Raw genomic sequence first — 20,255 nt, 5'->3', positions numbered from 1 at the left:
TCTAGGTATTATCAAATTGCCTGAGTTTTGAGAACGTAGCGGACGTAGAGGATTATAATGTAAAAGGAGCTCATTCAAATACTGAGGTGCTAAACCATTCAGGGCTTTATAAGTAATAAGCAATATTTTAAAATCTATATGATGTTTGATAGGGAGCCAGTGCAGTGTTGACAGGACCGGGCTAATATGGTCATACTTCCTGGTTCTAGTAAGAACTCTTGCTGCTGCATTTTGGACTAGCTGTAGTTTGTTTACTAAGCATGCAGAACAACCACCCAATAAAGCATTACAATAATCTAACCTTGAGGTCAAAAAATGCATGGATTAGCATTTCTGCATTTGACACTGAGAGCATAGGCCGTAATTTAAATATATTTTTGAGATGGAAAAATTCAGTTTTACAAATGCTAGAAACGTGGCTTTTAAGGAAAGATTGCGATCTAATAGCACACCTAGGTTCCTAACTGATGACGGAGAATTGACAGAGCAGCCATTAAGTATTAGTGTTCTAGGTTATTACAATGCATGTCCTATAATTAATACCTCTGTTTTTTCAGAATTTAACAGTAAGAAATTACTCGTCATCCAGTTTTTTATATTGACTATGCATTCCATTTTTTAAATTGGTGTGTTTCAACAGGTTGCGAAGAAATATAGAGCTGAGTATCGTCAGCATAACAGTGAAAGCTAACATCATGTTTCCTGATGATATCTCCCAAGGGTAACATATAAAGCTTGAAGAGTAGTGGCCGTAGTACTGAGCCTTGACGTACTCCATACTGCACTTGTGATCGACATGATACATCTTCATTCACTGTTACGAACTGGTGGCGGTCATATAAGTACAATTTAAACCATACTAATGCACTTCCATTAATGCCAACAAAGTGTTCAAGTCTATGCAAAAGAATGTTGTGGTGAATTGTGTCAAATGCAGCACTAAGATCCATTAAAACTAATAGAGAGATACACCCATGATCAGATGATAAAAGCAGATCATTTGTAACTCTAAGGAGAGCAGTCTCAGTACTATGATGCGGTCTAAATCCTGACTAGAAATCCTCACATATACCATTTTTCTCTAAGAAGGAATATAATTGTGAGGATGCAACCTTTTCTAGTATCTTGGACAGAAAAGGGAGATTCGAGATTGGTCTATAATTAACAAGTTCTCTGGGGTCAAGTTGTGGCTTTTTTATGAGAGGCTTAATAACAGCCAGTTTGAAGGTTTTGGGGACATATCCTAATGACAATGAGCAATTAATAATAGTCAGAAGAGGATCTATGACTTCTGGAAGCACCTCTTTTAGGAGCTTAGTTGGTATAGGGTCTAACATACATGTTGTTGGTTTAGATGACTTAACAAGTTTATACAATTCTTCCTCTCCTATAGTAGAGAATGAGTGGAACTGTTCCTCAGGGGGTCTATAGTGCACTGTCTGATGCGATACTGTAGCTGACGGCTGAATGGTTGCAATTTTATCTCAGCTGGGTCTATTTTTGCTGCACTCCTGATGCTCAGTTAAAGTGAAATGACACCTTTGATGCACAAAATAAATATGATTTCACACAAAAATTGCTCTAAATGAACAAAATAAGCACATCTAGGGTGTTTTAACAAGTACTGGAGTATGTTAGGAAAGAAATATTAATATAAAAAATATTTGTAGAAGATAAAGTGACAATGATCATGGCCAAAATACACGAAATGTACCGACATGAAAAAGTAATTTTCCCCAAAATGTGCATTAATGATATACTGTGTTTTTAGCAAATTACATTAAACATGTATGATATTTAAATTATATTTTATTATTATTATTATTATTATTACAAAATCTTTCAAAGTACTTACAGTTCTAGGTTCCCCACAACCTCATAAGCTTGTCACTTTCCTCTAATACATTGGAATGTTCAGTAGAAAACATGTGTTGGCAACCTAAAACCAATGTGTGAAATTCTAGAATTATTGTTCTTTTCAAGAAAAAACAAAATTGATTCAATTGGAACCATTTATTTACAATTTCTAAATTACGCATAGCAAGCACACAAATAAAAAAAGCAGGTGATACATACATATATAATAAACAAGTCTCCTTAATAACAAATATAGCACAATGGCCTTTCTTCTATCAACAACACGTACTGCACGGAAAACAAAGACAGCAAAACAAAGAAACAACAAAAGTTACAATGAAATTATTTATTAAAAAAAGGTTCTTGCCAAGTCTTTTTATTTATCAGCTGTTCAGTTGTGCGTGTGGTGTCGTCTGCCGGTTCTCAGAAGAGTCACACTCAGTCAGGGATTTTTCTCTCAGAAGAAAATACTTTATTTCAAGCAGAATAAAGTCGAGAATCCTTGTAAGGAAATCTCTCGAATGTTATTTGTTATCTCCTTATTTACACTATATGGGGCGGTTCCACATAGTCAAACTTTTCCTTATAATTACAATTTTAATACCTCCCTAGAGAGGAGAGGCCCCCTGCTTGATTTATTCCAAAGAAAGGCCCTGTATGTATGTCTGACCATATGTTTCTCATCAGTTTTGTAAATTCCAGCACGTAGGCATCTTCCTATTACCTATAAGATTGTAATAGAATAATAACTAGTAGCAAAAATGGCTAGATTCACATTGATTATATACTTGATTAATTAAAATCTTACTAATAAAAATCTTCCACATATTCTCCCCTTTGAGACTTAATAGGTCTCACATTTGATTATTCTTATCCAGAGTGCTACTCCATAATCCAGTCATATTAGTAACACTACCTAGTGACTAAATAAATCACATTGTCTTATCACCAGTGACTAGATTATGAAATTCCACTCTTGAGGGATTACTGGACCAAACATCTCTCTCCTTATTTGACGAGGAGGGAGTAAAAGATCCTGTCTCCCTAATTCCTTCTTTAATAGTACACAATGTTATAAGCGTGAGCGTGCAATTGGTTCAGCATTTGCCTGTGGTTATCGCAGTAATGTATAAGAGACATAAAATACATACATTACATCAATAATTGAATATCACAAGATTATAAAAGTTGATCTCCAGCTCAGATACCTCATGTATCGTACTCCCTGGGCCGAAGTTAAACTGGCACTTAGATCCAGGGTATGGTTCACCTTTAGACATCTTCATCATCCTCGTTAGAGTCAATAGAACTATCGTCGAAAGTTTGCTCATTTAAGTTCAGTTTGTTTAGTCATCCCTCATAATATTCCTCCAGATTCCTTTCAGTGATCCTTTGTTGATTATTCAGGACTTTTATCACTTCCATTTGCTTAAACAGTAGCATTGACGATTAATGATCTTAATAACGGTAATACACAACAAAATAATAATCCTCCTATTAATATGGCAACTCCTAAAAACATTCCTAGTTTAACAAACCATGCTCCCCATGCTCCAAATTTCACATCAATCCAATCCCAAATGTGTTGGTCTCTTCCAGCATTTGCTGTAATTTCATTTCTTAATTTTTTAATTTTTGTCATAACTTCATTGAAAGCTCCTCCAGGGGCGGTGTTATTTGGAATAAATGTACAACATTGATCTCCAAACATAACACAAACTCCTCCCTTGTGTGCCAAGAGTCAATTAAGAGCCTGTCTGTTTTGTCATGTCATTCTACTTGTTGCATGCACTTGGTCGCCTAATAAGGTTAACGCCTCATCAGTATAATTAATGAATCTTTGTTGATTATAATAAATTTAATTAATCCACTCTGTATTTTTGTTTGGTGTGATCCAAACCAGGATTGACTCAAAACCTCCTTTTATTTCATTTCTTGCCTTGAATTTATTAGGAATTCCTCTTGGCTGTCCAATTGAGTCTAAATATACATTGGGGTCTGGCTCGTATCCTCTTTTAGTTCTATTGTCTTCCTTGTTCGTGCTCTGTTCTGTTCCCCATTGTGCATGCTAACTTCTTGAAGTAACCGTACTCTTACACATATACCTTTCCATCCAACTGGTAAAGAAGGCAATAATATTTCACTTACACTGATCCAAAAGAAATCTGCTATTATTAATGATTGGTCTTCATAAATTTCTATTGGAGGTAAGGCTATAGTTTGATTTTCACATTTTTTCAGGTGCTATCTTACTTCCTTTAGTTGTTCAGATTGCTAAAAGTTCTGGAGCTCTAGAAGGAACTCCTGATTTCCAAGAATTTTTCTTATCTATATACCACATAATAGCACATCTTCCTTTGAATTTACCCACATCTTGGGTTCCTTTTGGTTTATTGAAACACTCATATTCTTGTTTATAATCTATGCTATAAAATTTTGGAATCTCTACTTTTTGTTTTTCAATTTTTATATTTTGACCGATATCTGAACACTGACACCAGGATCCCCAGAGTGGTCTAAAGAAATAATCTGTTAATTTAGGATTTCCTAAAAATCCTAGGCATTCAGCAATACAATATGGCCTGGTAAAATCTGTTAAATGACAAAAGTTTCTCCCAAATTGGGCACATTTTCGGTAGTCATATGGATTTGGTGCACAGCAAGCAATTTTTCTTTTCCTGTTTCTTTAGCTGTAAAGGCTGCCCATTTATACCATTCATTATTTTGGGCTGTACCCCATAATGCATCAATTTGACTAGTGTCTTCATCACCTTGAACATCATAATCAATGTCTCTATGATTTTTGATTATCATTGGTTCTGTTGAGTTGATAACATTGTCACTTTTGTTTCAAAGGTTGAAAAGTCAATTGAAGGGAAGTCAGGTTGCTTTTATATTGGTTGAGTTTGAGTCTGCATTATGAGATGCATTAGGCATAGGATGGTCTTCAGACATGTTGTCAGACTTATTCTCTGTCCTCTCCAGTTTGTCTGACAAGAGGAAAGAATTCTCGTCAGTTTGCACTTCATCATGTGTATCTGATTTTTCCTCATTGCTCTCTCCTGCATTGTCTGGTCATCTGTTTTCCTTTCTTTCTGCCTTTCCTGTGGGAACTCTAGTACAGTGGTTTAGATGATACCAGGTTGTGCTTCCCTCCACTTGGACTGCTGTTGGAGTAGCTCTCACCACTGTGTAGGGTCCGTCTCTCCTGGGCTCATTCCATTTTCTCCGGAATACCCTCAGATAAACTTGGTAGTCTGGAACAACTGGATAGGCAGTCTCCAATTCCTCTCTGGGCTCTTTTCTTTTTTCCTGTAAATAGATAGCTTTATGTGTATGGCAGTTAGTTTCTTCATATAAGAGCGAAGTTCAATTTGTAATTGTTCTAGAGGCAGTCCTTTATAAGGACCTCTACAATATGGCACAGGCATGGGTCGACCCGTAAGCATTTCATGCGGTGTTAAGTGAGTGTTCCTGTTAGTTTGCATGCGATAGCTCATTAGTGCGAGCGGTAATGCATCAATCCAATTAAGTTTAGTACTTTCACATATTTTGTTTATTTTGGCCTTGATAACCCCATTAACCCTCTCCACTGACCCTTGTGATTCAGGTCTATAAACGCATCCTAGTCTCTGTTTTATTCTTAATTGTTGCAATACTTGTTTCACAGTTTTTTGTATGAATGCCGACCCATTATCTGATGGAATTCCAAATCTAGGAATTACTTCTCTTGTTAGAAATTTAAATACCGTTTCTGCTCCTAGATCTGCGGATGGTACCGCCTCCACCCATCTGCTAAACCTGTCTATGATAACAAGCATGTATCTTTTGCCTTGTACACACTATATCATATCCACATAATCGCATACAAGATGTTTAAAGGGGCCTTCAGGTGTTGAAATATGGCCTATTGGTGTCATTATGCCTTTTCTTACGTTGTATTTAGCACATACTTCACACGTGGACAAAAATTCATCCACCATTGCATATAAATAAGGAGACCAATATCTTTGCTGTTTAATTTTTCTTACTACTTCTCCCCTTGCACAATGGTCAAAACCATGTGAATCTTTAATAAGAATATTCAACAGTGAAGTATGTGGTGTGAAGAATGAAGTGATGTGTCCTTCATGTGTACGCCAGATCTCCTGTGAGTCTTTTTTAGCTCCCCTTTGTTGCCACATTGAATGTTCATAGGGGCCTGCTTGTTGTTGAATTCGAATAATGTCATCCAATTGAGGATGAAGCTCGATAAGTACAACAGGTGCTAATACTGCTACTTGACATCCTGAAGCTTTTTTAGCTTCTAAATCTGCAGCATTATTTCATTTAATGACATAGTCATTTCCCTTCTAGTTGTTTTGGTAGCATCATAGCAGCAATCAATTGTCCTATTTGTTCACTATGTTGGATGGGACTCCCATCACTCTTTTTGAAACCTCTTTGTTTCCACACTGCTCCGAATAGATGACATACACCATGAGCATATGCTGAATCTGTAAAAATGTTAGCAGTTTGTCCTTTTGCTAACTCACATGCAGTTGTGAGAGCTTTTAATTCTGCTAATTGAGCAGAGCAAGGCTGTACACAATGTTGTGATATCACAGATTCATATTCTTTTCTGTTTTTTTCACTACTGAATATCCTGTATGATTTCCTTCGTGATCTCTAAAGCCAGAGGTGTCAAGTAACGAAGTACAATTACTTCGTTACTGTACTTAAGTAGAAATTTGGGGTATCTATACTTTACTTGAGTAATTATTTTTCAGCCGACTTTTTACTTCTACTCCTTACATTTTCAGGCAAGTATCTGTACTTTCTACTCCTTACATTTTAAAAATAGCTTCGTTACTGCTTTTTCATTTCGGCTTGTTTTTATTCCGGCTTGTCATCATTCAAAAAACAAAAACAAAAAACCTATCCAGATAAATCGCGCCATCCGGATGGAGTGAATTTGATTGTGGTTGGATGAGAAGTATAAACATGTACCATTCCGACACCCTATTGGTTTGTAACTTACGCAATCCATCGCACCTGCACGTGACACAAATCACATCACACTCCAGCAAGGAGTAGCCAGTTTTGGGTTCGTTTATCAAAAAATATATTTCTTAAAAGAAGGGTTGGGTATGGAACCAGTATCCGATCGCCTCAGAGTCAGTCGGCTTAAATTTCATATGAAACCGGCGTCAGACCGGTCTCCTCCCCGTCTTTCAGTGCGCTCTTCAATCCGTAGATCGCGGCGGAGCAGCGTGAGCTCGAACAGAGACAGAGGACACAAGGTGTGTGTTTATTGATAGATTGTTAGAATCTGTATCTGTGTCATAAGTACAGTTCACAAAAGGTCACGAAGAAGCAGTCGCTTTCTCATTTACTGTAAAGTTTTCGTTTGTCACAGCCGTTTCCTCCAGCGAAAATCTAGCCCTTAACACATATGAACGAACACATACACTTTAATTACACTTATTTAAATATACTTAATATACCTATTAATTTAATCATACGTACTTTATACATACACTTACTACTGTACAAAAGTCTTAGGCACGTTAGTATTTTCACTTAAAAGGATGGTGTTTGGCTATTTATATATTTTGCTGTAGTGTGTCAGTAAAAAACATCAGTTTACATTTCCCAACATTCATTTTGCTGTTGTCAAACTGCTTGTGCATTCAAAATTGCACTAGATTATTATTAAAATTAATGCAAACTGATATTTCCTACGGACACACTACAGCAAAATATATAAATAACTGGCTTAAAACCCTTTTTTGGGGTGAAAATACTAATGTGCCTAAGACTTTTGCACAGTACTGTACTTTACAAACGACATTGTTGCTGCTTTATAAAGAATGAGTATACAGTAATTCACAGAACTGATTAAAGACATTGACAGACAGCACTCATCTTAACTAAATATCAGAGTGATTGACAGATACAGTAGAAACATTATGTGTGGTTTTGTATTAAGTAATGACCCAGATTGGGAAATACATTTATTATCCTTAGATTAAGGGAAGCACAACTTGGGAAATGAGAGCATCCAAGATGAAAGCTATGGATTTATTTAAAATATTTGTAATGTTCTTTAAAGTTATCCATAGTTTTTTTTTTAGGTTCTTTTTTTTAAGTATCGGTTCTGGCACCGTTTAGGCGCCTGTACTGTTTTAAAAGTATCGAAAAGGCACTGGACCCTACTTAATAGTTATTATTTCTCACTACTGGCTCATTTACCAAATGGGTGCTTTCTCTTCGTCCTCCACAAATAAAGCTACTGTAGGTAGTTCGGTAGCGAGACGTTTGAATAAATTATCGTTTGCGATTGACGACCCGATTGACAATGTTGTGATAACTAGGCTATACCAACTTTGTAACTCATTACCCCCCGAACACTGAACATAGCAGACATATGTAATGAATACAAGAAGCTATCAATCAAGAAGGTATCAGGATTATGAGTTAATTTTATTTTTTAGTTATTGATTAATCACTTGGATTAATCATTAATTTTGACAGCACTATAATGTTTATTGTAAATAGACAACGATACAAGAGTAATTGTTACTAAGCCTGCACCAATGTTCTTGTCCATTGCCCTCATCTTGGATGTTCAATTATATTCCATTAAAGGTTATTGATGACATGCCTCTGAAGTTTGACTTTTTGCACCATAACAATACTTATTGGCAACTAGTAATCATATCTCTAGCTCTTTAACGTATTTGCATTGTACTAAAATGAGTTCATTTTCAATGGGCATATATGTGGCTGAAACATGCCTAGTGCATCCCAAATTTTTCAACATGAACATTTTGATATAACATTATAGTCATTATGGCCTTTAGATAAATGTTTTTTTGAGGAGGTGGGGTAGTGCACAATAGGCCCCTGTGGTGCGGCCCAAGCTTTTGTTCTTAATGGCATTTTTTCCCTTACATTACTTTTACTTTTATACTTTAAGTAGTTTTTTAAACCAGTACTTTTACACTTTTACTTGAGTAAAAAGCTTGAGTTGATACTTCAACTTCTACAAAAGTCTTTTTAAGCCCTAGTATCTATACTTCTACTTGAGTAATGAAAGCCAATACTTTTGACACCACTGTCTAAAGCTAGAACCATCTACAAAGTAACTTCTGCTTCAGAAATAGGTGTTGATTCAAGATCTAGTAAATGCCAAGGACTCATTCACACACTCATGAGGTTCTCCTTCAAAAGCCAAAGGAATTAATTCAGCTGGATTAACTGTATGGCATCTTTTAATGTTAACATCTGGATATGTGAGTAATGAGAAACAGGCTATAATTCGTGCTTGTGTCAGAACAAATTTCCCTTGTTCTATTAATTCCACAACTTTGTGATGGGTATATATAGTTACTGGGTACCCCATAGTTATTGTGGATGCTTTTTCATAAGCATAATACACTGCAGCTAAACCCTGTTGGTAACATGGTGGGTATCCCTGGGCTACACTAACTTTGTGCTGTAGTATACTATAGGCTGTTTTTTTCTTCCAATAAAGGTCTCTTGCATCAACACAGCTGATGCATAACCATCAGCTCTATTTGCCACATATAGATGAAACATTTTATCATATTCTGCCATTCCCAGGGCAGGGGCCTGTTGTAGTTCTTTTTTTATTGTTTCAAATGCTTGTAAGGCATCTGTGTTCTATTTTAATGGATTGCTTAAATGTTGTAATCCTGCTTGTTACATCATTTCTCTCAAAGGCTCTGTCTTTACTGCATAGTCTTCTATCCAGTCGGCACTAAAGCAAGTATTCCACTTGAGGCTGGCAATACTGCAATTTGTTTTTAGACACCTTGTGTCCTCCTTGTGCTAATTTTGTCAACACCTTAATTGAATCTTTGTGACATTGTTCTAGTGAGGTAGAACATATAATTAAATCATCCATTTATTGTAATAGTGTACCGTCTATTACGAAGTCTTCTAAATCAGCCTTAAGAATCTTGTTGAATATATGTGGTGAATGTTTATATCCCTGAGGAATTCTAGAATATGTATATTGTTTATTTGCATGTGTAAATGCAAATAGATATCTACTCTCTTCTGCAAACTGAAGTAGGCAGAGCAAAGATCAATTACAGTATTTGTATTTGGCATCAGGAAGGACATTTGTCAGTAAAGTGTGCGGGTTTGGTACCTCAGCTGGCATATCTTCCGTTATTTAATTTATTGTTCGTAAATCATGAACAAGTCGCCATCTGTTTTTGTCTGTTTTGATTACAGGCAAAATTGGAGTGTTACAGTACAGAACTCTTACTGGATTTGCTGTTTTTTATTAATCCAATATCTGTGTCATGTTGAGATCATAGTTCAGTTGGTACCTGACACTCCATTTCCTTAAATAATTCAGTCTCATTTGTGTTTATTAAAACAGATGCTGTAGTCATCTGTATCACTTTCTTTTGGCTGATAACTACTTCCTGTGGAATTCCCAGCAAACTGGTTGCACACAAAATTTAGATGTTATTTTTGTCAGCTGAATGAAAAATTTATGGGTTTTCTGTTGATTACCATTTGCTTTGTTCTGCCCTTTTCATCATTGGTCCTAAATCTTTTGCTTCCCATTTTTTTCCTACATATACTGCAATATGCGGGACAGAGTTATTTACATTGAACCATTTTTTTGACAAATTCACCTTCTGGTATGTTTAAAGCTGCTCCGTGTTTACCTATGATGGTGTACTGGGAGACTATCTCAATCCGCTGTCCTTTTGTTTATTTATGCCATTTCTGTTCTATATTTCATACATCATTGTCCAATGAAATTCAGACTTCAGGTATCTGTGCTTCAATAAACTTTCTGTCTCACATCTTGTTCTATCTGTCCTATCCAATAAACATTTGCTTTTGGCTCTGCAACCATCATTTGTTGTTTCTGTTCCTATTGCATCAATATATATCCCTTCTGGAGAACACCAGATTTGTAGTCCTAATTTACATAATGCATCTCTTCCTAACAAATTAAAAGGAGTTTGATTTGTTACCAGAATGGGCATTGTTATACTTTGATCTTTTGTTTGTAGACACACTGGAGCTGTTATGGGAATCAATTGCATTTTTTCCCGAGAATCCTATTGTCTTTGCAAATTTTCCAGACAAGGGGAGATGTTAAGCATATTTCAAATTAATGCAAGTTAGATTTGCGCCCGTATCGACCATAACCGAGTATCTTTTCCCTCTATCTTAATCTGCATAATAGGCTCTTGATCAGCTTTTGTTCATAAAATTGGAAGCTGACTCTCCCCTTTAGGATTCTCTGGGCACCCCTAATAGCCTGGATTGGGACCTCCCCAAGGGTTTACTGGGCCTTGTACTGGACCCTGGTTAGGCTGTTGCCAGCTCACCTCCCTTCCACCATGAGGTTGCTGTGGCCATGGACAAGTTGTACAGTCAGCTTTATTGTGCCCAGGCTGTCCACAGCCCCAGCACAAACCTGGAGGCCTGCCTCTGCCTCTGCCTCTTTGGCCTTGCTATATGGGTTTTTTTCTCCATCCCATTTGTCCTGGCTGTTGAGTGTAAACATTTATTATGGGAACAGAGTTCAAGTGTTCATTTAGAGGGACTGCTGTAAGTGGGCTTGTCTGAAGAGTTGGTTGGAGGAATTACTGGAGGCATTATAGTCATTTGTTCTGCTGTTGCATTTGTTACTGATGCTTGAATATTTTTGTTATTTTTCTTTGTGAGTTCTTCAAGCTGTAATTGAGTTAATTTACATTGTAACTATTTCTCTTGACTTTTAAGTTTTTGTTCATTTTTTCTGTGTTGTTCCACTGCATGAGATACATGGTCACAAAACTCTTTGTGTGTTTTAGAAGTTAAACCGACCACTTCCTCCAGCTTGCTTTTTACCGCTGGTGGCATAGCATCAATCACAGCTTGTCTAAACAATGTTGCCATTAATGGGTCTCCTTCGGGATCCCCCTCAGTTTCTTGTTTCCACCTTTTCAGCTGATTCTGAACATATGTGGTTGGATTTACTCTGTCCCCCACCTCTTCTCCCTTCTGTGATTTAGGATTCACTATGGGGTGCGTTTCCCAAAAGCATAGTTAGCCAACTATGGTGGCAAGTTCCGTCGTAACCAACGTAGTTCAACGATTCGGTGTTTTCCGAAACCATAGTTCAAACGAACATTCGCAAACTGCATCGCAAACTTGTGTCGTTGGAATGACAGCTCTCGACCTGTGGTCAGAGGCATAGTTCGTCGTTAGTTTGCTGTGTTGACGTCACTGATTGCACCGCACCTGGGGTGTGTTCTATTCAGAGTTATCGACCCTGTGCCCTATTCCTTTAGAAGATTTTACCATCCACTTTGAGTGATTTAAAAGTTTTAAACTATATAGCAGCGAGGCCGTCGTGATTATTCTCCATTCAAAGTGCCCTCTGAAAGCATTAATCTTGCCGATTAGAATGCAGCCATTGTTTCGTTAGTGCGAAGAAACGGTGAGTTTGTCAAGTGAGTTATCTTTGTTTAATTCTAATTTTAAAACATTCCAAAATACATATGTCTCATATAACAATATTGGCAAAACAGTGTGTTAGAGGTTTTCACTTATATAAAATGTTAACACTCAAATTACAGTAGGCTTATTATAGTAAATTCATGTTTTATTTTAAATGAATGCACCTAAATAAAGTAACAAAAAAAATTATAAATAAGTGAGTGATTTTGTTGTTTTTACAGAATTAGAATATAGAAACTCTCTACAAATGTGTTTGTGTGTGAATACATATAGAGAGAGATAGGGGACGGGGGGACGATATACACTGTTTGCAAAAGTTTTTTTTAATGTTTTTAAGTGTTCATTTAATACATATCGGCAAAGAAACCAAATATTTAACAGAAATTATGTCAGATTAAATAAATGGTTTAAACTGCAGTGGTGGCTGGATGCTGCACAGGTGACAGGACGTATGTGCGAAGAGGACATGTCTCCAGCAGCCTGCTATCATCATAGCCATGCACCTTCTTGAGCCACCTGCAAACTGCAGAAGTGGCCGGCACAAAATAGTCATGTGTGCTTCCATCACCCACCCATTAGGCCATCACCCACCACCTCCATAAATTTACAACAGCATAATAATGCAGTGTAGCTAACTGAATTTAAAGCATTGTAGATGTGAAGCCTGTTGTTGAAGGGCCAGACTGGAGAGGGCCTAATGTTGGAGGCCTGGACTTTGAAGGCAAAGGCCTGGTTGATGAACATGTATCCATATCTCCAAGGATCCTCCCATTGCAACAGGCCCTAGGATGGCCAAAACTGTCTCTTCCTCTGTAGGGACAGGAGGAACTGAACTGATACCCAGTCTTGTTTGCTTCCCTCTTACGTGCCACAGCCCTCTGTTTTGTCACAATTACGAAGTCCCTCCACTTATTCCTGACTTCGTCTGGGCTTTGTCCATATCCATATCTAGCATTGTTTATTTTTTGATTGATTTCTGCCCAGATTTTATTTTTGTCAGCATTTGTAATGCTATTTTTCAGCTTTGAAAATAGCTGGACTTTACTATTTTCCACCACCTTGTCGAAAAGAACAAGCATTGAAAATTGGGGTTTTCGTGTCATTTTCAATAACACGTCAGAATGGTAAGAAGACATAATTAGGAAAGATTGAGCAAAAAAAGCAATCCACAACAGTAGCCTACATCCGTTTTTCAAAACCAATCTTTTCAATGGTGGTTAAGTAGCCTATCAATATTACATAAAAAATCTGAAATTGTGAAATGATTGACATTGGGATCAGAAAAGAGCACATTTTTAACTCTGTGTGTGTATAATGTATTGCAGAACAAACAAATTATTAGTTATTACTCAAATCTAACGTCATTTCAAAAGCGTAATTCAAGCCGAAGAAAAGAGAAAATAAAACCAAATTACTGAAGGTGGCGGTATGTGCTCGTCTCCAGTCAGCCATTAGATCGAAGAAGAAGAACGACAGCTCAAACCAACGTAGTTTGAACTATGGACCTGCGACACAGGTACGATGGTTTCGGGAAACAGTCTTGACTAGGTCGTTCATTATCATAAAGATGCATCGTACTATGGTGGTTAATCTGTGAGCTACGTCGTGGTACGGGAAATGCACCCCTGATCGGATACCCGGCACGCAATGCCTGCCATACTGCTGGGCGGAATGCATCAAAAACAATCCCATCCATACTGTGAGAGTTCACTGCTCTGTTTAGAGTCGTTGTAAGAAGAATTTCATCCATCTTTGTCCCTCCAATAATTTTAGCCAGCAGAGTTTTAACATCACCTACTGACAATAGCTTTCCCGTTGTTTCCTCGTCAAACATTCTAATCCATTTACCCGCCCCCTCATGAATATCAGGAAGGCAAGTGACAAGCCCCTCGAGGTCCTGTGAAGTCCAGGGGGGGACATACTGTCCCTGCTCACCCTTGATTAAAATTGGGAGCTGTGCGGCCAGTGGTCTAAGTGTCCCTTTTTCTCTGCCCTGTTCCCATTTACTGTTATCAAATAACTCCTCTGCCTGATTCTCATCCTCACTACCATAGAACAACTTACTCTTTCCTCTCTCCAACTTATTTACCTGATCTTTTTCCCTGATTCTATAATTTTCTCTTCCATTTCTTCTTCCAAAGCTTGTACTTGTGCTACAATATCTATGTCTTTCCTCCTCTTTTTTTCTAATCCTTCCTCAAACCAGGTTTTATCTTCCTGATTAGCTTTCATTTTTTCCTAATGCTGTACGGGCTTGCCTGTAACAATCAAGATGCAAACTTTCTGCACTTTCATTTCTGGGTTGCCTCTGTGTTTTTACAGCTGGTTACTCTCTATCATCCATCTCTATCTGCCCTTCTAACTTTAGTTCTCCTGTTACTTCCACTGTTCCCTTGAATATTGGGAACTCTCCTTGTACTGGCAAATAGGAGGCTCTAAAAATAACTTTTCTTTTCTCATGTTATCTTTCTCTGCCCCCTTCAGGACTTTCCTAGCCTGTTTTATACTCTTCAACATATCCTCACCTTCTTTTTTAAACAGGGCAATTACTTCTTTCTCTTTTTCCCTCTTTGTTTCTCTTTTTTTCTCCTTTCATACTGATGCTTTTAGTTTTATAGTTTTTTTATCAGAGTTTCCATTTCCTCACACAATGCTACATCAAATGTCCCTTCCTTTGGCCATTTTGTCATCATATTTTTTTGTTCTCTTCTGCCATTTTTTTTTAGATTTTGTTTATTTGCTCTTTACACAGTGGATATTTTAATCCAATTATATCCACTGTTGTTGCTATATCTTTATTTATATTATTACCATCAAATATCAACTTTTTAGTTTTATATAGTAAATTGGTAAAATTTCTTCTTTTTCCTTTCACCTAATTTAACTATTTTATTTTTTACTATGTGTTATACCTCTTTGAATCTAGTTTTTTTATTTTGTCTCATTCATTTACACTTTTTTAGAATTTAAATTATTATTTGGCTGTCTATACTATTTGCTCTATTTTATTATCACTTTTTAGAAAACAATTTCTAACAATAATTCTTTATATTTATTTTATTTGTATTTTTGCTTCTCTTTCCTTTTATGTCCACCCATGTAATACAAGTTTAATACTTGGATGATAGACTGCCTGGAAAAGCCAGTTGCTTTAAGCTTTTGCATTTTATTCCCTTCTTATAAAATGCTCTACGGATTAGAGTGGCTGATCTTTAAATAGCCTTCTCTTTGCAGCAGCCTTCGCTTACTGCCAAACCAACCTGGCTATGCCCGATCTCGTCTGCTCTTGGAAGCTAAAGCAGGTTTGGGCCTGGTTAGTACATGGATGGGAGACTGCCTGGGAATACCAGGTGCTTTAAACGTTTTGGAAAATTTCACAAATAATATAATAATCTTGCAAAAAAAAAAAAAAAAAAAGAGTCAATGCCCGATCTCTGAATTTTAGCAGGTTTAGGTCTGATTAGTACTTGGAAGGGAGACTGCCGGGGAATACCAGGTGCTGTAAACTTTTGGATTTTTTCACTAAATATATAATAATCTTTAAAAAAACAAAAAGAGTCTCTGCCAGCTTTCAGAGGTAAAGCAGGTTTGGGCTTGGTTAGTACTTGGAAGGGAGACCACCTGCGAATACCAGGTGCTTTAAACTTTTGGAATTTATCACAAATTATATAATAATTATAATAATCATACAAAAAAAGAGTCTCTGCCCGATTTCAGAGGCAAAGCAGGTTTGGGTCTGGTTAATACTTGAATGTTAGACGGCCTGGAAAAGCCAGTTGCTTTAAGCTTTTGCATTTTCTTCCCTTCTTATAAAATGCTCTACCGATTAGAGAGGCTGATCATTAAATAGCCTTCTCTTTGCAGCAGCCTTCGCTTACTGCCAAACCAACCTGGCTATGCCTTGTCTTGTCTGATCTCGGAAGCAAAGCAGGTTTGGGCCTGGTTAATACTTGGATGTTAGACCGCCTGGAAAAGCCAGTTGCTTTAAGCTTTTGCATTTTCTTCCCTTCTTATAAAATTCTCTACCGATTAGAGTGGCTGATCTTCAATAGCCTTCTCTTTGCAGCAGCCTACGCTAACTGCCAAACCAACTTGGCTATGCCTGCTCTTAACTGATCTTGGAAGCTAAGCAGGTTTGACCCTGGTTAGTTCTTGGATGGGAGATCACCTGGGAATACCAGGTGCTGTAAACTTTTGGATTTTTTCACTAATTATATAATAATCTTTAAAATAAAGAGTCTCTGCCAGATTTCAGAGGCAAAGCAGGTTTGGGCCTGGTTAGTACTTGGAAGGGAGACCACCTGAGAATACCAGGTGCTGTAAACTTTTGGATTTTTTCACTAATTATATAATAATCTTTAAAAAAAAGAGTCTCTGCCCGATTTCACAGGCAAAGCAGGTTTGAGCCTGGTTAATAATTGGATGTTAGACCGCCTGGAAAAGCCAGTTGCTTTAAGCTTTTGCATTTTCTTCCCTTCTTATAAAATGCTCTACCGATTAGAGTGGCTGATCTTTAAATAGCCTTCCCTTTGCAGCAGGCTTCGCGTACTGCCAAACCAACCTGGCTATGCCCGATCTCGTCTGCTCTCGGAAGCTAGGCAGGTTTGGGCCTGGTTAGTACTTGGATCGGAGACCGCCTGGGAATACCAGGTGCTGTAAGCTTTTTGAAAATTTTTCACTTAGTATGTAATAATTTTGCCAAAAAATAGAGTCAATGCCCGATCTCTGAATATTAGCAGGTTTGGGCCTGGTTAGTACATGGATGGGAGACTGCCTGGGAATACCAGGTGCTTTAAACTTTTTGGAAAATTTCACAAATTATATAATAATCTTGCAAAAAAAAATAATAATAAAGAGTCAATGCCCGATCTCTGAATCTTAGCAGGTTTAGGTCTGGTTAGTACTTGGATGAGAGACTGCCTAGGAATACCAGGTGCTTTAAGCTTTTGGGTTTTCTTTCCTACTTATATAATGTACTGGCAATTAGATGATCTGGTCTTTAAATAGCCCTCTCTTTGCAGCAGTTTTCGCTTACGGCCATACCAACCTGGCTATGCACGATCTCGTCTGCTCTCGGAAGCTGAGCAGGTTTGGGCCTGGTTAGTACTTGGATGGGAGCCGCCTGGGAATACCAGGTGCTGTAAGCTTTTTGGAAACTTTTCACTTAGTATATAATAATTTTGCCAAAAAATAGAGTCAATGCCCGATCTCTGAATATTAGCAGGTTTGGGCCTGGTTAGTACATGGATGGGAGACTGCCTGGGAATACCAGGTGCTTTAAACCTTTTGGAAAATTTCACGATTTATATAATAATCTTGCAAAAAAAAAAAAAAAAGAGTCAATGCCCGATCTCTGAATCTTAGCAGGTTTAGGTCTCGTTAGTACTTGGATGAGAGACTGCCTAGGAATACCAGGTGCTTTAAGCTTTTTGGAAATGTTTCACTTAGTACATAATAATTTTGCTAAAAAAATAGATTCAATGCCCGATCTCTGCATCTTAGCAGGTTTAGGTCTGGTTAGTACTTGGATGAGAGACTGCCTAGGACTACCAGGTGCTTTAAGCTTTTGGTTTTTCTTTGCTACTTATATAATGTACTGGCGATTAGATGGGCTGGTCTTTAAATAGCCCTCTCTTTACAACAGTCTTTGCTTACGGCCATACCAACCTGGCTATGCCTGATCTCGTCTGCTCTCGGAAGCTAAGCAGGTTTGGGCCTGGTTAGTACTTGGATGGGAGACCGCCTGTGAATACCAGGTGCTGTAAGCTTTTTGGAAACTTTTCACTTAGTATATAATAATTTTGCTAAAAAACAGTTTCAATGCCCGATCTCTGAATCTTAGCAGGTTTAGGTCTGGTTAGTACTTGGATGAGAGACTGCCTGGGAATACCAGGTGCTTTTAACTTTTTGGAAAATTTCACGATTTATAAAATAATCTTGCAAAAAAAATAAAAAAAAAAAATTAAAAAAAAAGAGTCAATGCCCGATCTCTGAATCTTAGCAGGTTTAGGTTTGGTGAGTACTTGGATGAGAAACTGCCTAGGAATACCAGGTGCTTTAAGCTTTTTGGAAATGTTTCACTTAGTATATAATAATTTTGCCAAAAAATAGAGTCAATGCCCGATCTCTGAATATTAGCAGGTTTGGGCCTGGTTAGTAAATGGATGAGAGACTGCCTGGGAATACCAGGTGCTTTAAACTTTTTGGAAAATTTCACGATTTATAAAATAATCTTGCAAAAAAAAAAAAAAAGAGTCAATGCCTGATCTCTGAATCTTAGCAGGTTTAGGTCTGGTGAGTACTTGGATGAGAAACTGCCTAGGAATACCAGGTGCTTTAAGCTTTTTGGAAATGTTTCACTTAGTATATAATAATTTTGCTAAAAAATACATTCAATGCCCGATCTCTAAATCTTAGCAGGTTTAGGTCTGGTTAGTACTTGGATGAGAGACTGCCTAGGAGTCTCTTTAAACTTTGCTTTTTAACAGGTGCTTTAAACTTTTTGGAAAATTTCACGATTTATAAAATAATCTTGCAAAAAAAAAAAAAAAAAGAGTCAATGCCCGATCTCTGAATCTTAGCAGGTTTAGGTCTTGTTAGTACTTGGATGAGAGACTGCCTAAGAATACCAGGTGCTTTAAGCTTTTGGGTTTTCTTTCCTACTTATATAATGTACTGGCGATTAGATGGGCTGGTCTTTGAATAGCCCTCTCTTTACAACAGTCTTTGCTTACGGCCATACCAACCTGGCTATGCCCGATCTCGTCTGCTCTCGGAAGCTAATCAGGTTTGGGCCTGGTTAGTACTTGGATGGGAGACCGCCTGGGAATACCAGGTGCTGTAAGCTTTTTGGAAACTTTTCACTTAGTATATAATAATTTTGCCAAAAAATAGAGTCAATGCCCGATCTCTGAATATTAGCAGGTTTGGTCCTGGTTAGTACATGGATGGGAAACTGCCTGGGAATACCAGGTGCTTTAAGCTTTTGGGTTTTCTTTGCTACTTTTATAATGTACTGGCGATTAGATGGGCTGGTCTTTAAATAGCCCTCTCTTTACAACAGTCTTCGCTTACGGCCATACCAACCTGAGGGCGCTAGAGAGCTACAGGAAGTGTTGGCTGCAGTTTGGAGAGGAAGGCTCTCCTCCATTTTGTTTTTTCTGTTAGTGTTTGTTTTGAGAGTTGTTTTTGGACTTTAGTTTATTTTTTGTGTGGTTTTTCAGTTTTAAACCACCTAACAGCGGCATCTTGCTGGCTGGAGGGTGGTTAATTTTTTGTTTGTGTTTTGTACAATGGACGGATTATTGGCAAACGACACTGGAATGGCTGGAGAGACACGCATGGCAAACGACACTGGACTGGCTGGAGAGAGACGCATGGCAAACGACACTGGACTGGCTGGAGAGAGACGCATGGCAAACGACACTGGACTGGCTGGAGAGAGACGCATGGCAAACCACACTGGACTGGCTGGAGAGAGACGCATGGCAAACGACACTGGACTGGCTGGAGAGAGACGTATGGCAAACAACACTGGACTGGAGAATCGACAACGAGCAGGACACGGTAAAAATCAAGATTTAAGAGATCTACTTGGTAAAAGGAAATACTTAAAGGAGGCAACAGTGATTGTGAATGTGGAAAATGTTAGTGAGGTGAAGGCTGTTGATATTATTAAAGCGGTGACGGAGAAATGTGGATATGGGGAAATCTTGGCACTAAGGCCAAGACAAGGAAAAGAATATGAGCTGACAATGGAAAAAGAAGAAACTTGTGATAAACTGACTGAGGGATTGGTAATAAATGGAGTGAACTGTGAGATAAAAAAACTTCAAAACAGAGACTATGTTGTCTCTTTCATGCATCTGCCCGTCTACCTTGCTGATGAAGAGATTTTAAATAAACTGGAGGTT

General features: G+C 37.7%; 2 non-coding genes and 3 pseudogenes across 2 annotated transcripts; all 5 read left to right on the top strand.

Moving 5' to 3' along the window:
* The first annotated feature begins 15,584 nt into the window (after nt 1–15,584).
* LOC113065265 (uncharacterized) lies at nt 15,585–15,704 on the top strand (annotated as a pseudogene).
* Nucleotides 15,705–16,885: 1,181 nt separating this feature from the next.
* LOC113065262 (uncharacterized) lies at nt 16,886–17,004 on the top strand (annotated as a pseudogene).
* Nucleotides 17,005–17,371: 367 nt separating this feature from the next.
* LOC113065261 (uncharacterized) lies at nt 17,372–17,489 on the top strand (annotated as a pseudogene).
* A 502-nt stretch (nt 17,490–17,991) lies between these two features.
* LOC113065254 (5S ribosomal RNA) lies at nt 17,992–18,110 on the top strand. Its single transcript, XR_003278979.1, has one exon. It is a non-coding gene; the product is annotated as a 5S ribosomal RNA (ribosomal RNA).
* A 960-nt stretch (nt 18,111–19,070) lies between these two features.
* Nucleotides 19,071–19,189, top strand: LOC113065253 (5S ribosomal RNA). The gene has a single exon (XR_003278978.1). It is a non-coding gene; the product is annotated as a 5S ribosomal RNA (ribosomal RNA).
* Nucleotides 19,190–20,255: the final 1,066 nt, after the last annotated feature.

The sequence above is a fragment of the Carassius auratus genome, chromosome 47 (assembly GCF_003368295.1).
Source record: "Carassius auratus strain Wakin chromosome 47, ASM336829v1, whole genome shotgun sequence".
NCBI classification, from domain to species: Eukaryota; Metazoa; Chordata; class Actinopteri; order Cypriniformes; family Cyprinidae; genus Carassius; species Carassius auratus.
This window is presented reverse-complemented; position numbering and strand designations above follow the sequence as displayed.